We start from the raw sequence: 20,593 nt of genomic DNA on the forward strand, positions 1-20,593 counted from the left end.
ATTAGCTAAAAGTAAAAGATAAATCTTGGAATAGATAGCTAAAAGTAATAGAGAAATGATTGGAATAGAAAGTAATGGATAAGTAGTGGAAAAGTAATGGATAAACCAACATGTCTTCATACCTAAATGACAGAATAGGTCGATTGGCAATGACCAAAACGACATATATGACCATTGGAAAGTACCAGCAAAAGGCATGTGTGACATTAAACACATGGTTAACATTGTGAAACGGTCGCAGTTTGGTTAAGTTTAGGCAACAAAAGTACTTGGTTAGGTTTAGAAAATGATCGTGGTTTGTGTTAAAATAAGTACTTTATGTAAGTCACGTGACATAAGTCACGTCCATAATATTATGTAACATAAAACTTTAAATAAGTCAATATTGACTTTTGGTTTCACACGGGACACAAACCCAGTTTCTTGGGTTAAAATCCTGTGTTTGTTTGACAAAGCCATCCACCCTGACCTCCTCCCTACACAGACTTTCTTACTATGGCCACTAGAGGTAAATAAGGGTCGAATAAGCTGCTTGCAGAGATGACCGATACGGCGTTTTTCTGGTGAGGACAGGCTTGTTGAACAGTTGAAACAGTTAGGTAAAAGCGGTGGATAAATGGTTGAAATAGATAGCTAAATAAATGGATAAACAGTTGAAATAGTTAGCTAAAAGTAACGAGTAAATGGTTGAAATAGTTAGCTCAAAGTAATGGATAATTGGCTGAAAAATTCCTAAAAGTCATGAATTAATTATAATAATTACAAATGCTCATTAAGTTAATTGTTAAGTGATATCTAGTTAAAAATCAATTCAAATGAACACATTTGGAGCATGACAGGTGGTGTCGTTGGCGGGGGATTTGAGTCCATCTGACAGGGCTAGGGGGATACGTCAAACAAAAAAGGTTGGGAGCCACTGCTCTAAAGCCCTCACTTCTGTAAAGGGACTGATTACAATTAAGACTTATAATTAAGATTAGAAGTAGATTTACATTCTTTTATAAATAAAGTTTTATAAATAAATCTGGTCAATAGCCAATAAAGATTCTCACAAGTATAGTAGCACCAATATGTGTGTGTGTGTGTCAGTCTCTGAAGGTATGCTCTGGCCGTGATTCAGGATTCCTTGCGTCTGTCTACACCAGAGCTTCATCTCGGAGCTGTCTGTCCCGGCCAACACTGCATTTCGCTCATTCTTCTCTGCCCTGTTTGACCTTCAGCGTCATCTATGACTTATCTTGCACTACAAAGGCTACAGTACACACACTCATTAAAAAGACACAGCACATACACACACATGCGCACACACATTTTTGTAAGTGTGTGCTCTGACGGGGGGTGAAGTTCATTAAGGCAGTGGATGTTTATAATGAAAAATTACCTCTCTGTAGTACACTGTATGAGCTTCTCCCTCGAGACGCACACACTGTCGCTTTACACTGTCCCACTACACACTCACATGCACATACACTTGGACTGTATGTGGATTATCTTATGATGTAATGATATGCTAGGCTGTGAATTGAATATATCAAAATATGTAAAACAAACACAACAAAATTATGTGCAGGGAAGATATGCTACATGTTTTTCCATCTGATTAGGTGCTAACCTAAAAGAATACATTACTAAAATTCAAAACATTTCAGCTGTGGCCTTTAGGGAGGAGTGATTTGTATAAGAGGCACAACTGCTGTCATTAGTGTCTAAGTGGTTGCTGAGGGTTGCTTGGACCTTGCAACTTTTATTGTTTATGACAGAAATATCTTGACATTTATAGGAGCATTATGAAAATGTCTGACACCGGCAGTCTATCCAAGACAAGCTAGCTTCCTAGCCGGCTGCTAACTGCTTGTGCCTGCCACTTGACGGAGCACTAAAGAGGCTGCATCAATTTCCCTCAAATTCCCTCTCTCCACACACACATACAGCGTCTCCTCCATGAGTTCCAGAGCAGCCTCAGGGTGTTGGATGTGGACAGTGGTGGGAGGTGGAGCTGTGGGTGGTCATAATCTGCGCGCCCTCTGCCGACTCCCATCACAGCAAAACCCCTCTTCCTTTCTGCCTCACCTCCTTGGCAATCCCCCTTCTCCCCCCCACCACACTCCTCCCATCCCTCTCCATATTTTCTCCCCCTGCATCTGATTAAGTTAACAATGTGGTGTTATTTGCATGCTGATTTCGCAGACCCCAACCCCGCCCCCCACCACCACCACCCGCTCTCTCTCTCTCTCCTCAATTTTCTGACAAACAAGAGAGGCAGGATCAGAGTAATGTGATAGCACAGCAGCCAGCCAATGCAATCTGCCTCAAAGACCAGGTGTTCGCAATCCACCTCCCTCTTAATTCCTGCCCCCATCATTTCCCTTGTTTTTATTCCTGTAATTCTTCTCTTTTCTTTCCTCTCTCTTCTTCTTCTTCGTCTCCTCTCATCTATCCCTGGTGTGTTTATAAGGTTGTATTATAATCAAATCTGGAGCGAGGGAGGCCTGTCTTTTTTTATTAATTATAGGCCGCAGTTGACGTGAATGTATTCCGAAAGCATCTTCAAAATAGGTCGGCGGTACAGTTTGCTATTCTTATCACATTTAAATGTCAACACGGTGCAAAGCCCTACAAATTAGTTCAGGCAGGCTTCAACCCCCATTTAACATTTAAAGCGCCATTCTGTAGGGCTCAAAGAGCGATTTAAATCAGTTTACACATACACACATATACAGAGATAGCGCTTCGTCTTTCAAACTTCTCATTTCAACACAGACATTTAACTGCCAACCTTTGCCTGAGAGAATTCAGCGCACCATTGAGAGGAAGGGGGGGAAGGAAAAAAAATCAGGATGAGAGAACAAAAAGGAGATATAAAGCAACAAAAACAATGCATTAGCTTCATGAATAATAAATCTGCCCGTCTATCCATGCAGAAAAGATCCAGGTTTTCAGCATCTCTGCATAAATCCACTGTCCAAATGAATAAATCAGAACAGGCGGACATTTTCTTGAGCTCTAGCCTATCACTGGTAAATAACAACAATGATTTGAAACACATCTGTTCATATGCAGCGCCAGCTAACCCCTATAGAGCAGCACAAGACAATAGAAGCCTAGCATTGTTGTTCTACATATTGGTGGCTGGGCATACCAAATAGACTTTACCCATCTTACACACTCACACACTCACACACACAGATCTATTGATACAAACAAACATAATCAACAAATAGGAATCACGTACAATCCATCATAAAACACTCAACATTAATATCCTCAACAATAACACAACTGTATTATCCCACTTTCAATAGGAAATCTGAGATGGCTTGCTATGAATTAAAAAGCTTGATCCGTCGGACGTGACAGCTGGACATAATTGAAGGAATACAATATTAGTGAAGTTAAGAACCATGACTTGAATCCCGGTATTAAAAAATTCTTCAAACTTTTCTAAAAGTCAGGACACCTCTTGAGTTTTAACTATGACCCATTAAACAGAAATCCTAAGACCTTCTAAGCACATTTGAAGCAGTTTGCTTGACTTCCCAAAACTGATCAAAACTGCTTTGGTTTGTTTTATTCTGCCAGGTCATTATGATTAATAAAAGGCTGGTGGCACTACATGATCACATTCTCAGGCCTCTGTAGTGTAGCTCACAAAGAATGAGAACATAATATACAACCCTATTGCCAGGCAGAATGTTGATAATTGATGATTCTGTAAAACCCCAGGTCATATGCTGTTCATTGAACAATTTTTAGCAGTGTTTAAAAATTTTCATTTCTAAATATCTATTTATGGCAATTACACTATGGTTAAGATTAGCAAAGGATTGTTAAGCTGCAGAAAATAAACTATGGTTAGGTTAGGATATAGTCGAATCCCAAGGATGTACTTTGTGTTGCACTGGCACAAGTAAAATTCAATATAACACTCCTCCAATGATAAAAAAATCTTCTTATGAAAACACGTTGTTAAAATGTTCACTGACAAAGCATTTTATTTGTTTTCCTGTTGCAATACAATATCCACTCGTAGCAACTAAATCATAATTAATGATTTTTTATTGTTATATTTGGGCACTCACAGCACTTAAGAATAAAACCTCTTGTTTAAATATTGAAAAAATCAAAAGTGACTTGAAACACGAGACATGACATGTTTATTGTATTGACATTTATCTGAAACCACAATCGTGCTCTAACCTTAGCTAAAGCGCTTATATAATTTAAATCTAATCACAAGTGGGACTCTGGTGTCAAAGTTCTGTGCTTTGTACACCCACCATCCATAAATGCACATAAACGCAATGCTTGAAAAAAAAAGTTGCCTGTGAACATAATCCAGGCAGTGATTACATTTCTCACCACAACATAATTGGCAAAACAAATTTGTACCGTATAAACGTAATTTCTAGGAGACAGGGTTGGCATTGGATTTCAGTCATGGGTTGTGAAATCGTCAACATGAATGTCATTTGTAGTGATACTGGGTTGTAACCCTTGTCTCTGTTCAAGGATGATCATTGGTGTCGGATGTGGACACCAATGACCATCCTTGGCCATAGGTCTCCTTGATCTTTGACCCCTAACACATGAGCTACAATGAGGAAGATGTGGTTAAAAGCTCCAGAAAATGCTAGTAAGCGGTAAGTTTTTTCCTTTTGTCAAACTACTTCTATGCCATTTATTTACAGGCTGTACAAACAAAAAAAAAACTACCAAAGTAAAACTTTGTTTGTCTGTGGTTAGGATGAAAACAAACAAACTCTCCCCCATCTTAAAATGATAAATCCTCCAATGTGATATGATCCATCAATAAAACAGTGCAATCAAAACCACTGACTCTAGTGAACACTCTTGACCTAACTGGGTACAGAGTTGCCTTCAAGATAAGTGTGTGAAGTGTGCCCTTGCACACACACACACACACACACACACACACACACACACATCCAAGTAAGAGCCCCCAAGTCAGAGGGGTTATGACAGGGGAAAGGGGTGATGTTCAGCCTTAAGGAGAAGTTGGCTCTGTCAAGCTGTTTCATGCCATCGAGATGCAGGATCAACTACGAGCCTAGAAGACACACTCATACACACACAAACACAGAGCCCTGGAGCAGTAGGCTTGTTATGAGACTTGCTCTGCATTGTTACACTGCTGACCCCAGTTGTTCCAATGACTGTATGAATGTCTAGGAGGGACCAACTCAAGCAAACAAAGCAAACAATCACAGATTTAGATAAGACAGAAGATAACAAAAGTCCCTAGAAGGACAATCTGAAAATTTAAGAAGACTAAATGGTGAGCCACAAAACTAATACACTCCTCTATTGAGTTCAGTCCATTTTAGTTATTTATTAGTAAGTCTATTGCTACACTATATACGGATAAGTATATATTAGGTAGCCTAATATAAGAACAAGAGCCAGTGTAGGGGTCACAGAGAGACTTCAGTATCAGCTTACAATTGCCCTATTACATCAGCATAAGTAACTGAATCCAAAGAGATAACTAGCTTATAGAGAGACCCAATCACTCTGACTGGCTTTCCTCTACCTCTAGGCTTGGCTATGACTCTTTCCCATCCAGCTCAAAGCAGAATGCTCTATGGGTGTGCCTAATGTGGACTCACTGAAATGTCAAAGCATTATATATCCTTTTCCGCACAGAGTGGCCCCTAAGGGTTTAATTGACTATGCTGTAAAGTGAGTTTGAGAGCCAGGAGATGATGAAGATGAATATGTTTCATTAAAGGGAAAACAGAACGTGATGGCTGAAACTGGCATTGAGAAAGGAGGAAAAGTCTAATATGAATGAAACACACATTTATCCATTCACAATCTACAATGAAATCTACACACATAGCTTTCCACTCCTTGGCTAATCACCTTCAGTGAACTTGCCAGGGTAGCGATTCACATTTAACATGTGTTCTTTTCACCTCTTTCCTTTTTTCTACTCCGGGTTGGCCTCTGTCTTTCTCTGAACCAAACAAGGAGGGAATGAGCTTCCAACGACTGCCTGGCGACTTCAAATACTCGTCAAACAAAGAACAGAGCAGAAGACAGAGAGAAGAGAAGGGGCCCCACTACTATCCTGCGGCCTTCGTTTACCAATTATACTGAGTACCTGCTGACAGGTGGGTTGTCACAGTGTCTGCTTAGCCACCCAACTCCCCTCATCTTCCCTCTTTCAACATCCCATCACTTTCCATCTCCCTCTGTTACAGTTTACCACGTGCTGTAGAGCGGAAACTCCTTGTACCTCCAGGCAAACAGAAGACACAAAAGAAAAGGAAGATATGGAGGAAGAGAGTGGAAAGTTTGGCTTCTAGACTCAACATTCAAGAGTGACAAGACAGATGATGAAAAGGTTATCAAAGTTAAGGGGAGGAGTTGAGGGAGCTATCGACTGCTCTCTTGCAGTGCTAGTTCAATAGGAGTTTTTAAGGGCCGACATTGTTGGCAATATTTTGTCAAAGTGGAAAAGATTCAGAAAAATTATTTAGATCATAATGGGACATTAAGGCCACAGGTGATTTAGGTGGAAATGACTACTGGACCTAACCACTTTCAAACTTTATTTATATTGTAATATTACTATATAAGCTCACATCATTGCCAATGCATTGTCAAATTCCTAATACTCTCTTTTAAAGCTAAGACCAATTTAAATAGTTTCACTTTTATCTTAAAGCTGTGTAATATATCTGTAATTCAAGATTTCTGTGTCAATATTGTCATAAAATCTACAAGGAGACTGCAATATCAAGTCCTGTTTTTGATAAACTTCCAATAATTTGGTACAAACTTTTTTACATTTCTTCTCTCGCTTTTTCACCGACAATGTCTCTCACCAATAGCTTCTCTTTCCTGAAACACTGTGAGGAGGTTTGAAGACAGCCCCCCACCACCACCACCACCGCCGCCGCCACCCCCTACCCATTTCTCCTCTGTCTTGAAGTCTCAGAAACTCAACCAGCCAACGAACACAACTCAGACAAATTATAACCATAATGGCTCATTAAAGGGAATGGAGACGACTTAGGCAAACAAAGCAGCCTTCATTGGGCTGTCACCGAAACTCCTGTGATGGTACGTCCAAACTCACGCTGGTGACAAGGAGGCAAAAATGTCTTCCTCCTACCGAAACTTGCTATGGTTTGGAATGTTTTGACTACACTTGACGTGTCTCTGTATTTGTTCAGTGACAAATCTAATGTGTGCACAGCAGAGTGACAGACCACTGTGCCCCAGAGAGAGGAGAAAAGTGTGTGTTCAGCCTCATTTTCTCTACGTTCTTAGAGAGAAGGTGTAATTTAAGAGGTATGACTCAAGTACTGTATGTGTGCAAAAATTTTCCACGGGGAGTTAGACTTATTAGTGTCAAAATCAGAGTAAGTTAAGGTTAAACTAAAATTCACTTAAATTTAGTCAGGGTAATGGCTTGGGAGTATAGTAAAAGTCAGAAGTTTGTGTTAGGGTTAGGCCTGAGGACTCAAGTGACGTTCTTTACATACAGATGACAAATTAAAGAAAAAAACCTACATAAAGTTTCTCAGTATGGTGTTAGTCCACCACGACCCTCAAAAACTTGTCATAGCTTCTTGAAGCCCCTGAACTCTGCTGGAGTTGCTGGAGGGATGAACACCATTCTTCTAAAGGATATTCCCTCGTTTGGTCTTTGATGATGGTGGTGGAGAGAGCTAAAGGGTTCAGCATGGTCCTCTTGGAAAAAGGAAAAGCTGAATGTGATGTTCCTTTCTTAAAACTTTTACAGTGGCCGCATGTCACCATTATACAGCACATGTGCTGTTTTCTTCTTGCTTCATCGTTCTTCTCGTCTTTAAAAAAAATTACTGGATATCTGGTAGGCATTGTGTCTTGGAAGGAGGCAGAAGAGGAACTGATTGGGTAGGGGTCACCACAGACCAACAAGCCAATCATCAAGAATGAGTCATGGGCAGTCAGCACAGCCTCTCTTGTTTCAAATTTCAAGAGTCATGTGCCGGGTCTGCGTGCTTGCCGCAATTACATAATTGCTGAGGTTTGCGAGTACACGCACGAGTTTGCAAAGTGTAGCGCATGTAGAACCATGCTGCGGCTCCCAAAGCTGTTTAATTGGGTTGAAATCTGGTGACTGTGAAGGCAATAGCATATGATTCACATTTCACACTTTCATACTTATCAAACCATTCAATGACTCCTTGTACTCCGTATGGAAGCATCTGCATTTCTTGTGTTTCTCCACTTATTTATTCTTCTTTGTTCACCTGTCTCATATACTGATAAAAAAAATATGTTTCTAGAATTAATTTCTTTTTTTCCAGAACTAATGAACTATGAATGGCCTTCACATGTATTTTAAATTATGAAGACAAGATAGTTCAAGTCCCATGTGTGTTTGAGCCAAAAGCCAAAATAATAGGCAGCTACTAACAGAGTATAAGAGTTTCTTTACTTTAGTCCATAAAAGTGTTATAGAGTGCAGACAGAAAGGTTTTGTACAGTAGATATTGGTGGCAACTGTTCAAGGCAGTTTTCATGGCAGAAATATATTGAGAAAGTTTGTTTCTCATACCAAACTTATGACACTGGATAAATGGGAAATGAGTTGCAATCAGTCATTACTCAGTAGAATGATGCATTCTGCAAAATCTATCCTGTTGTCTTACACTCTACTGAAGCTCTTCAACTTCTTTTGGAAGATGTTTCTCACTTTTTTCTGACTGAAGCTAGTGTGTACAGCTAATCCCATAGGCCGCCACTGACCCAACACCTACTGCAGTGAAAGCACAGTTGTATCTGCTTAGCAATCCCCCAGTAATTAAAGAAGGCCCACACCATGCCTAAACCGCTCCCTGACACAGTGTTGTGTCTGCACTGCATGGAGACAAGGAGTCATAAGAGGCTTAAGGCTCATGTACCTGCCGCTATGTGTGTGTGTGTGTGTGTGTGTGTGTGTGTTTCAAGAACAGAGGGACAGAAGATTATAAAAGTGATCGGAAAAGTAGAATTAACCACCTTTACTGCTTTCTTAATTACTGTGAAGTCCACCTCTGTGTGAGCAGCACTATAAATACACTCCAACTCCCAAGAGGCCCTGAAAATCCAACTTGTAAATGAACGAACACACACACACACACACACACACACACACACACACACACACACACACACATCCTTTTCGCAGAATGACCAAAAAATGAACCCAGCACTTCTCAGAAACTGGGCCAAACCATATGTCCTTCTGCGTATTTTGGGATCAGACTAATTCATTTTGATGATAGCATAAAAAATGATATCTTCAAAAAAAGAATGAAAAAGAGGAAATTTGAAGACAGCAAGAACAGACAAAGCTGGTATGAGGCAGAGAGAAAAAAGAAAGCGACCACAGGAGGGGGGGCATCGGGAATACATGTGATGAATCCAGGTCTTAGGGGGAGTTCCAGGAGAGTAAAATAAGGTTGAACCTCAATAGGATCAGCATCCAGGGCAACATTACAATAAAAGTAGATATTTTTGACAAGGATAAAATGATCTGTAATTAGGACAAACAGCACTAAAAGCAAGTTCAAAGATAATAGTTTTTTTCGGTTTGAGTTTGTAAAACTGTTTGTGTGGATTCCACACAAACCAGTTTTACAAACTCAAACCAAAACCAGGATGGTAGGAGTTAAAAAAAGAGAACAAAAAAGAGAAAGAATAGGAGATGGAAAGACAGTATGTTCTTTAAGAGAGAGAACTGAGACATTTTTTTATGTTGAAATAATGGATCTGAAAAAGAAAGAAAAAAAGTGAGAAAGTGACCTATGCAAGTTTCAATGGCAGGGGAGACAGAAAAAGAAAGAGGGAGAAAAGGAGAAAGGGCAAGAGTAACAAAGGGGGTCCATCATAAGGCAAAGCAGGAAAAAATAAAAAGTAAAAAGAACTCAGTAATTAAGGACATTTAATCAATTAATGAACTTAAAGGACTATGCCACTGGTTTCAGCCCAGTAAATCCTGCATGCTTACAATTTACATTAATGACAACCATTTCCCAAGTCATGCAAGTGGCGCTGTAATTTATAAATGCATTTTTCCTACCTTCCAGAGACCCACTGGTTTCAGTTTGTTTTAATACACTATCAAAATCAACTTGAAGAAACTTAAAGCTTGCTCAAAATAGTTAATGCATCATAATGAAACACACATCCACACTGTTTTTTGTTAAACTTACTTCATTTTAGAGTTTCATTAGTGTTAAAAACACAGATTAATCTGTGAATCCTTCCTGATGTGCTGAAGTGAAGGTCTAACATTCTGCCGCCAAAAAAGGGGTCAGAGACCAGAGACTGTGGGTGTTGAAAGTGACCAATCAAAGGAGCGGAGACATCAGCCACTGTCTATTCCATCCCCACCGCCAAAGTCTCAAAAGTCAACTTGACGAGCAACTGTTGAGCAGTTGCGAGCGTGTAGGGTGGGTCACGCGAGTGCTCGTCACAGCCCTGTGCTTGTGGGACCGCATTTGTGCACGCAGAGCAGAGATAATCCCTTTCGAGGATGCTTTTACACACAGATACTGTTCTGTGCGCTCGCACGTGCACGTGCCTGGTTTTTATGTGCGAGAGTTTTGAGACAAATTAAACACCATACACCTTCTACAGCATGACAGTTGTACAGTATCAGTTTGAGTCAGACCGAGGAGGAAATGGTGCTAAGGTGAGCAGAGCGAGACAGGGAAAGGGTAAGAAAAAGGGACACTGTTGCTCCATCATAGGATCCACCAGAACACCAGCTTCTGGAACCAACAGACAGCAGCTGGCGTTGCAATTGTAACACCTGCCAATATATGCAATCTACAACAGCGTGTTTTTGTGAAATTTTGGAACCGCTGTTGGAGGAGTAAGAGCAAGGCAGCGATGCAGTGGATGAACCTATATGTGTGACAAGCCATCCTGAGTTCAGCCATGTCTTGCAAGTACACAGTAAAGTTGACAAAGTTGTGCATCCGTCCTAGGTGGAATGTTTTGGTCAGAAACGTAGTGTGCTTTAAGGAGCAGAGTCTGTCCAATAGAACTAGGCATAACATCTGTCCTGTTAACCAATCCAACATGGAACTACACAGAGGGAATGCATATCTCTGCCATAGAAATTAGTGTTAGAATAAAAGATTACCGAGGGTTATAAAAGTGGACATGTGGGCAAAGCACTGAATTTAAGGGTGTGCAGCATTCTTTGGGAAATGACTGGCACAAACAGAAGGTGTAAACTGAGTATATATTTGGCTTAAACGTGCAAAACCATTGTATGCTACTTTATACTTAATATTGTACTTTTTACTCCACTACATTTATCTGACAGCTATAGTTACTAGTTACTTTTTACATACACAACATATTCTCAGCTCATAAAGTATGATGTAGTTTTACAGATTAAACTACCCAGCAAAATATAGCAGTTAAGCTCCACTTCAACCAATTTCAACATTAAAATGTGTTGTTGTTGTCTTACACATTAAGAAATCAGTAAAGTAATGCAATAATATAACATCAATAATATTATATATAATGGCTACTTTTACTTTTGACCATTTCTGAAACACTACTAAAAAACAAACAAACCACTAGGTGGATTTTAACTACAGATTCATATTGTCTCTAATTCAGTCTTCTCCAATCTCAGTACCATTATGTCAGAAAACACAACATAATTGTCTTTCAGTTGACAAGAACTAAAAATACACAGACAATAGCTTTGAGATGAGCAGAGGCAAAAATAAAGGAGAGAAAATGTTTTGTCCTTCAGCCGTGTTTTCACTCCACTTTCCCACCCCATGCCAGTGACTGCAGAATAAATGGATATGTGAATTAAACCCCATTGTTTTAAAAAGATCTGCTGCTAAATTTAAGCACTGCTCTTGTTCTCCCTCACTGTGAAAGAATGTGCCAGTTATGTTATGTTTGTGTGTTTTATTTTCTTCCTTTCCTTTATCCCTCATTGTAATCTCGGGCTACATACATCTCATGTTGTTTGAACAAGTGTGAGTGGTGTATCTATGCATGTGTCAAGACAAAAGAAAAAAACACATACACACACATATAGTTCAGCCATGCGATTTTTGCAATTAGAAAAGACACAAAAATAATTATTCTGCAGCGCAGTCAGTCGACATATCCTGAGTCAATGATGCACGGATCACGTGTTTAATAAAAAAGGTTAATCAGTTGTTAATCAGAGGATTAATAACTTGTTATTTTCTTTACAAAACCATTAATACTATGCCATAAATATTTAATGTTGATAGGTCTTTTTTTCCTTTTTTGGTGGGAGAGACGTTGTGGGGGTGGGGGTAATATGTGCTTGGTGATGCAGGGCAGAGTGAGCAATATCCAGGCATTTATGTGCATTAATCATGCTTTGGTGAAGACAAATAAATTCATTCATGTTTATTAATACAACCTTGGAGAAAACAATACTCTTTACATTATTCACTGAGTTATTAATAAAGGATTTATGAACAGGAGGACCACAGGACAGAGACTGGGGATCAGGGAGAATAAAATGCAGACAAAAAAAGGGGAAGGCAAAAAGTAAAAGAGAGCAACAGAGGGAGGTCAGAGTCACAAAGCCAGGAGCAAAAGTTCATTAATGTTTAGGATGGAAGGGGCACAAACATTTGGGGAGGGGATGAAGTGTGTGTATGTGTGTATGTGTGTGTGTGTGTGTGTGTGTGTGTGAGTGAGTGAAACAGAGTGAGAGTAGTCCAACACTGGAAAGCTGGGGGTTAAACAGAGATTTTCTGCTCACTCTTTCTCCTTAACAAATTACCCTGCCCATTTGCTAATCAAAGCAAACAAATATTGCTTTTCATTCGCTCCATTTGTTTGAAAGAACATACAGACATTCCCAAAATACTCATTCCCAGCTCAAATGTAATTAAATTGTGCCTTTAGTGAAAACATGCAGTGGTACTCCAATTAGTTGTGTTTTTGTCGTTGGGTAAAGATGGAGAATGGCAGCGGGTGCGCCTCAGGCACCTCGGTGTCCCGAAATGGAAGTATGTCTTAGCGGGCAGGGTGGGGTGGGGGTTGTGTTTGTTAGACAATGTTTGGGTGCACATGGTTGACTGCAATGACAAAAAAAAAAGGGTTTCGAGAGTTGGTGGATGATTTAGTGATATTTTATTTGTTATGGTATTACTATCTTGACAGTGATATGTAGGGTGTTTGAGATGAGAAAGATAATGTGTCCATGTGACTGTCCTCACAAGAAAAGTGGCAGCATAAGTTGCTTGTTCAAGTGCTTAAATATGACCAGTGTTGAATTCTTTTAACCACAAGTATTTTTGAAACACCTTATGCCCCCTGACAGGAGATGAGAGGAGACGGGGCAGCCCCCTAAACCCCTAAGCACCAAATTAGTTGCAGTCGAATGTGCAAGCAGCTTATTACGACCCATATTTACATTTATTGTTAGGCGTCGTCGTCTAGTGGCCGTAGTAATTATGACTGGAGCAGTATAAAGAATGACAAATTCCACATGTGGAGGCGGTTGGGGTGTGTGGGTGGGTGGATGGGTCAAGCAAACACTGGACTTTCACCCAGGAGACCGTGTTTGTGTCCCATGTGAAACCAAAAGTCAATGTTGACTTAATTAAAGTTACTTAAGTAATGTTACGTTAACTTACGACGCAAGTCACATACGTAACATAACATAATTATTTTACTAAACCTAATCAAGTATTTTTGTTGCCTAAACCTAACCAAACTGTTACCGTTTACTACGTGTTTAACATCATGTGACTTACATTATGTACTTGAGGTCCAGTACGCCTGGTGCTGGTTCTGTCATTTTGGGGAATGGTCGTATATGTCATTTTGGGAGTTATTGGCAATCGACCTATTCTGTCATTTAGGTATTAGGATGTGCTGGATTTGTAACAGTTCTGGAAAATGATGTTGTCCTGCCCAACTCTGTCGCCAGACAAGAACATCGCAATTGGATGATTCTGCAAAATTAGGTTTAGGGTTAGGTTCAATAAAAAGGTTTTCTTTTACATCCAATGCCAACCTTTTTTAAAATTTTCGCTTTCTACAATATCTGCACATGGCAACTGTGGTATGATGAGGTTATAAAAAGAATGTGGTCATGGAAAATAAACTATGGTTAAGGCAATGGTGGTGCCCAACTATTGAAAGGCAGCCATTGGGGTAAGGTATGAGTTAGGCAACAAAAACACTTTGTTTCGGTTACGGAAAAATTGTGGTTACAGCTAATAAAAAGGTGAACATTAAACAGGTCTGTGACAGGAGGCAAACTGCAAACTACAGGCCTATCTAACAACTTGATTTCCACAATCTTCCTTTCTGCCTAGCTATATAAAGGGCACAAGACTTCCTGCATTGGCACTGAATAGTGGTTTGATTCCTGGCCAGATTCAAACCATGTGTCATGTGTATTTTCAATATTAACTGTCAAATAAAGGCAAAAGGACAAAAAGACAAAAGACAAAACAGGAAGAAGAGCTACAAATACCCATGCACATTTTCTGAAAATAACTTTCATTCTCTATTTCTACTAGCTTTCAGTGATGCCACCAGGATATCATATCAACATCAGTCAAGATGGGGTAGGTGTCAATATTTTGTTAATGCACAATGGTAGTGAAGATGGGTTTTGTGTTCCTCTGTCCATCTGGGAATCCTTCTTCTAATCATTGTCTTTCTTTCCTTCTTCACTTTAAATGCCTTCTTTTTCTTTTTTTTCCTTTGTCTTAAGCTCCAAATTGTGTTTTTATCGAAGGGCTATATGGATCGCTCTGCAAAATGTCATCCGTCAAGCTGTCGATGAATCCATCCTTTCATTTAATGATCAGCCTACCTGATATGCATTTTACATGGCTCCATATACCTTTAATGGGAATCAATGGAAAGCAAATAACGCTGGAAGCCACTAAGCTGCATGTCGGACAGATGTAGATGCTGGTTATTTGTCAATACACACAGCTGGCTTTGTACTGTGTACGCCTGGATGAAGGTGGCTGCAAAGGTGGCTCACTGTGGGTTAGAGACTGGCTTACATATGAGTCTGTACAATCCCACTGCTACATTCTCCCACTTGCTTTGTCTTCATAAACTAAGAGAGTGAAAGAGACAGTAAGAAAGGATAAGGTGGAAATGATGAAGGCAGAAAGAGAGAAAGACAATTAATGAAAGAGGAGAAGAAGAGATGGAGAGCAGGAGGCTTAAAGTGAAAGGGCTAAGAAGGGAGAGGGAAGGCCATTCGACATGGTTTCAGTTAAATACTGATTTCATCATATGATTGGGGAGGAGGGGTAGGTGGTGATGGTGGCTGTGGTTGTGGCAGCTCTAAAACACATAACTTTTTACGAAGTGAAAATCAAATATTAAAAATGACAGGCCTTATAAGTGTGCTGAGTGAGCTCGGGTCACGGAGGGAGGGAGGCGCGGGCAGCTTGTCAGCTACTATCTGTCAGGGCGAATTAGAAACAATCAGGGCCGAGTGAAAGGGAAGGTGATTGTTATTAAGCGGCGGGGCCCTGCGAGCGGGCGCCCCAGATGTGGCCGTGCATATAAAAGAACAGGAAGCCAGCAGTTTAATTCAGGAAGCTTGCAGAGTGCGAGTGAGCAATTCCACAAAGGAGGAGAGGGAGGCAGTGGGTGCTGGGAGGGGGGGACAAAGGATATGAGGGGGTTGGGGCTTCTTGTTGCTAATATGGTGGAAGTTACTTTGATAAGACAGTAGGCCTTTTGTGGAACTGAGGAATGACGCACCTTCTTTTTTTTTTTCTTTTTTCTGCTCATCCGTCTCTGTTCATCCCGCACGGGGATGTGGCGGGTCAGCCCATTGAGAGGGCTACAGGAATAATCACTGGTAAAATCTAGATAAGTCGACCTTAACACACACACAAGAGAATGAGGTGGGGAAAGACAGCCAAGCCCATATATCAATTACAACCAATATTTCAATTATATCCTGGGAGGATGATGGAATGGAGAGAGAAGCCCCTGAGCAGATGTGTGTATGAGTGTGTGAGCTCCTGTCTCACAGTCAATCCCCCTGAACACTCTTTAAATCTTTTTTTTATAATCACCTGACAGTCCCTCCATGTCTCTCCCTGAGCTGCTGTCGATGTTTGGTCTACGTGCACTGACTTTTTCTCCCGTGCTTGTGGGCAAGCACATTGATGGAAATGGACATGACTCGGTTTTGACTCCTTTGGTAGTCCTGTTATCTGTCAAATTGCCCTCCTACAGCTCTAAAAGTCCTTTGAGACATCGACACCCACAGATTCCTATCAGGGAGAAGGGGAATGAGTAGGGTGTAGTGGGGGTTGCTGGGTAAGCTGGGGGATGTGAAAGGGGGCTGGTTGATGAGTACAATATGTTCAGGGGAGGGTCGGGGTATTTGAATGATAGGGGGCAACAGTTATCTGCCAAGATGCTGCAGACTTGGCCATTGTGACACTTTGAAAACCATACCACCACACAAACTGTGAACAACTCACAGGGAAAAAAAGCTTAACTTTTCATTTGTTGAAATTTGTTGTTTGGTCATCAAACAAAGTCTAAGCATAATTAGGAATAATAAAAACACAAGTACTACCAAATATGGATTTAATAGAGGCTTTTTTGACGGTACTGGGAGCCAATCACCGCTTTCCTCCGAGACAGAAAGTCAAGTGGATCCATTGCCTCTCAAATAGTTTCACTTAACACCGGTTACGTGAAATCAATGCGAAGTACAGAAGAAAGAAAGAGCAGAAATGAAGGAGGTTGTTAAGATAGTTTCTTTCATATAGTGCTTCTGTCTCGGAGCGTGAAGGGCTTTGATTTCTATGTACTTTGTAGTGAGAGATATCGCAAGAAATTATCCCTCCCCTTAAGAATCACTGATCATCCAATAGGTTGAAATAAAGTAGACTTGTCACATGCTCTCTCTCTCTCTCTCTCTCTCTCTCTCTCTTGTCGTCTTTATTGTGGTGATCAGTCGAACACTCGCCTAACACAAGCGGTCTCTGGTTTCCACCTCCCAGGTTTTTCTCTCTGTTGCCGCTGCTGAAGTAGCAGAGGTTATATGGTGTTAAACACGGAGTTGCTAAACGTTCCCCAAGGTAATAACAGTCAGTGTATATACAGTACTGTGCTGTACGGCGACGGGAAGCTGCTGCCATGATTGGAAACGATGGAAATGGAGAGAAAAAGGCGAGAAGGAGGGTGAAAGTAGAAAAAAGGAAAGGGAATAAAATAATTAACAGACAAATAGGTGAAAAAGAGAGAAACTAAGGGTGCAATTAGGAGGTGGAAGATGAGTAATTGCTAAACCAGAGGTATAAATAAAGACAATGAGAAGTGATACTGATGTTGCAGTGTAACACTAAGTCATGCTGGTTGGTGAGTGAGCACAGGTGCATACACTGTGGTTGTGATTACATGGGTTTGAATCCAGCTTTTATTCATGTCAGCCCTTTCATCTATTTATCCACTACTATTATCACTTCTTTAAGAATTATTGGATATACTGTGTACTTAACAGTACCTAAGTACCTGTGATGTATGAATATAAAAATAAATTTGAGTGTTAAAACTCACTTTTGACCCTCAAAATACTAATTTGACAAAGTAACCTCATGGGGTCATCCAACCATTCACTGACGTCATTGACCGGGAATCCATGGAGATAGATCATGGAGGACATTCACATTCACAACGCCAAAAACCATCTTGTCCTTTCTAAAATGACAGTTGACAAGTTGAAAAAGGAGTTGTGACCAATCACAGTGAAAAAGTATTCAGCAATACAGATGGGTTTCCCAGATCCCTTGTCACTTATTGGTTGCCCCTTGCAGTTTGTCAGGTGTCTTGTACTGCATCTCTTCAGTAGTTTTACTATTTTCACCTTTCTGGCACCCATTTCTATGTCTATGGCCATTTTTAGGTTTGGTCAAGTTTAGGCAACTAAAACAGCTTGGTTAGGGTTAAGGAAAGATTGTAGTCAAGCTTAAATCAACCAGCGTTGACTGTCGGGATGCAAACCACTTCTTATGGGCCAAGCCATTCACCCTCACCTCCTTGCTTTTTTGTGGCATGGTAACAACAAAGTCACAGGACTTTCATCTTTTCTAAAACTTTTTTCAATTTTTTTTTCTATTATTTGCATTACCACAAGAGGTCTCGTTTCAAGAAAACATAAATATAGTTTGCTTTAAAGTTTGAATAAACAACAAATTGTGTCATTTTTCTGGTGAGGATAGTCTCAGAATGAAGTATGATTGCAAGTCTTTTATAAATCAGGTGTAAGGAATACTTCCAAAAATTCTATGAGTTTCTGTTAGTGTGGTCTCATCTCTCTCCCACCTGTTGATCAGCTAGCTTATTCTCTTCTGTGAAGAGCTACTAGCTGACATCAAGTGTGCCATTAGCAAACCTAATATTAACATATTTAAATACTATATAAATGGACTGACAATGTGTTTAGTATGAGTATGTATGATGAGTATGTGTTGTTTTATCATCATAAACACATTTAGTAATATATCACTGATGTCAGATGAATGTTTTAATATTATTTTTAGATTTTATACCATGGATCCACATATGGCAGTGGTTCACGCAAACTCATAAAGAGCCCAGCTGTATATTCTTCCATCACGTGATGTCATAATTTTGTTTGAATGAGAAGTGAGTTGTGGTGGTCTATATTCAAAAGAAAACATTTATTACATGCTGCTCCAAACAGACAACACATGAATTGTGATTTGTAGAAAATAGATTTCTGAAGTGTCAAAAACCGATAGAGTTGGATTGCACCCATGTACTGTACAGAAGAGGAAAGTGTCTCTTCCTGAGAGAAAAATCTTGGTCAGTCAAAGTGTAAAAGTGTAAAAAATATGTGCTATTTTTGAGGTATATGACGACAGCAAAGCAATGGCATGTTAAGGAAGAAGAAAGTCAGAAGTGGAAAAACAGAAGATATGGATGGTCTGGGAGAAATTGGCCCCCTCCCCAATCCAATCCAATCCAATTCCCCTTTTTCTCCTGGAGGCCAAATCCAGGCCATGTCTAAGATTTCACAACGATTAGCGAGGGAGGGATGAGGAGGGATATAGAGATGTACTAGAGCAGCATTAGCCATTAATCACCAAGGAGGGCGAGAGAGGGAGAGACAACGAAAGGGAGTGATAAAGACTGTCCTAGCATGGCTCAGCATGGGACTTGTACTTTTGCTGTCTGGTCCTCCAGGGGTCTTGTGTTTGACTGTGGAACAGTGGCTCAGTAGCAGTAGTACTCTTCCGAAAGAGTTTCCCCTTGGGGATCAATAAATTATTTCTGATTCTGATAATCCTGGGCCATTGGAAAGGGAATATATACAATATTAAAATGCATCGTATCAATTTCTCGCCAAAATACATTTCTGTTTGTATGGTGTATTTTGCAGTGGAATTGCATTTAATCATGTTTAGAACAGAATGTAAAGTTTACATTTCATTACATGACAGAAGGTGTTTTGTAATCTGGATAAATGATAATACTGGATATTGCTACTCTACATCTACAGTATTTCATTTTTGTTCCTCATCAACATCTGACTCAACTGTTATGTACATCTTGTGTTCTTGTGACTCTTAGCTCGTTGTCACCTGTCAAAATTACTGTTACCATAGTGGCAACCATTTTTTTAACTTGCAGGAGCTTTGTCAACCCAAACACACATAAAATGTACACATTGGACCCTTTTCTATCCTTTTTGTAATATTCAACACCCAACAATTTATATAACCCAAACGACAAAATAGGCTGTTTGTCATTAATTCTAAACAATCCAAATGTTTCTGTTGTCTCAAGGATGGACAGGGGTTATGATCTACCCCATGTACAATCACCTGTTATCAAGTGACTAAATTATATACTTAGGTCACATGATAACAACTAAACCATCTCCATGACAACTGAACAACTCCATCCACTGAGGAACGTGATGAAATGTACCTGAAAGCTTTAGAAACACAACATCAGTGGACCTTGTGATGATAATTGTTCTTGTTAAACTGATGTTTCCAAGGTCAAGAATTAACCTTTAAGCTAAACTAAATATAGGTTGTTGTAAGTGAACACAGAACAATACTGCTGTTTTTCTGGTGAGATCAGTCTCCAATACCAAAATGATCTTTTAAAAGTAAATACTAAAATTTCATGAATACAAGAACAATTTTGATGAAAAATCAGGTGGAAAACAATATATAACTAGCTTTGAATATTGTTGTGATGGATATTAGAAATTACTTAAGTACAGATTTCAACAGTGCAGGGGAGCAGTGATTACACGAGTTTTTAACACATGAAAGTGAAGAAGTTTTGCTGGACAACAGTTGTGTCGTGTGATCATTACAATCAGCCTTGTCATACACACACACACACACACACACTCATCACTGTGGTGGGAGGGCGAGGGGAAACAGGGTGACCATAAAACCAGAATGGCCGTCACTTAGTGTTCCCTGCATCCCCCTTTCTATCTCCCCCTCCCCTCCTCCCTACACCCATTCCTCTCTTCTTATTTTTTTTTTCCTGTACTATGAATAAATTTAGTCTGTCC

General features: G+C 40.0%; 1 protein-coding gene across 13 annotated transcripts in view; it reads right to left on the reverse strand.

The window, feature by feature from the left end:
* znf536 (zinc finger protein 536) overlaps nt 1-20,593 on the reverse strand; it is a 226,008-nt gene that overhangs the window by 123,425 nt on the left and 81,990 nt on the right. For 2 of the 13 annotated variants that reach the window (XM_044192983.1, XM_044192921.1), the window contains one exon: nt 15,772-15,892. The exons of 10 other annotated variants lie outside the window; for them this stretch is intronic. The gene's annotated coding sequence lies outside the window, so the exon portion shown is untranslated. Of the gene's footprint in view, nt 1-15,771; nt 17,156-20,593 lie in introns of those variants that run through there. One more of the 13 variants, XM_044192974.1, reaches the window with a different exon arrangement.

Source organism: Siniperca chuatsi, linkage group LG1, assembly GCF_020085105.1.
Source record: "Siniperca chuatsi isolate FFG_IHB_CAS linkage group LG1, ASM2008510v1, whole genome shotgun sequence".
Classification (NCBI taxonomy): domain Eukaryota; kingdom Metazoa; phylum Chordata; class Actinopteri; order Centrarchiformes; family Sinipercidae; genus Siniperca; species Siniperca chuatsi.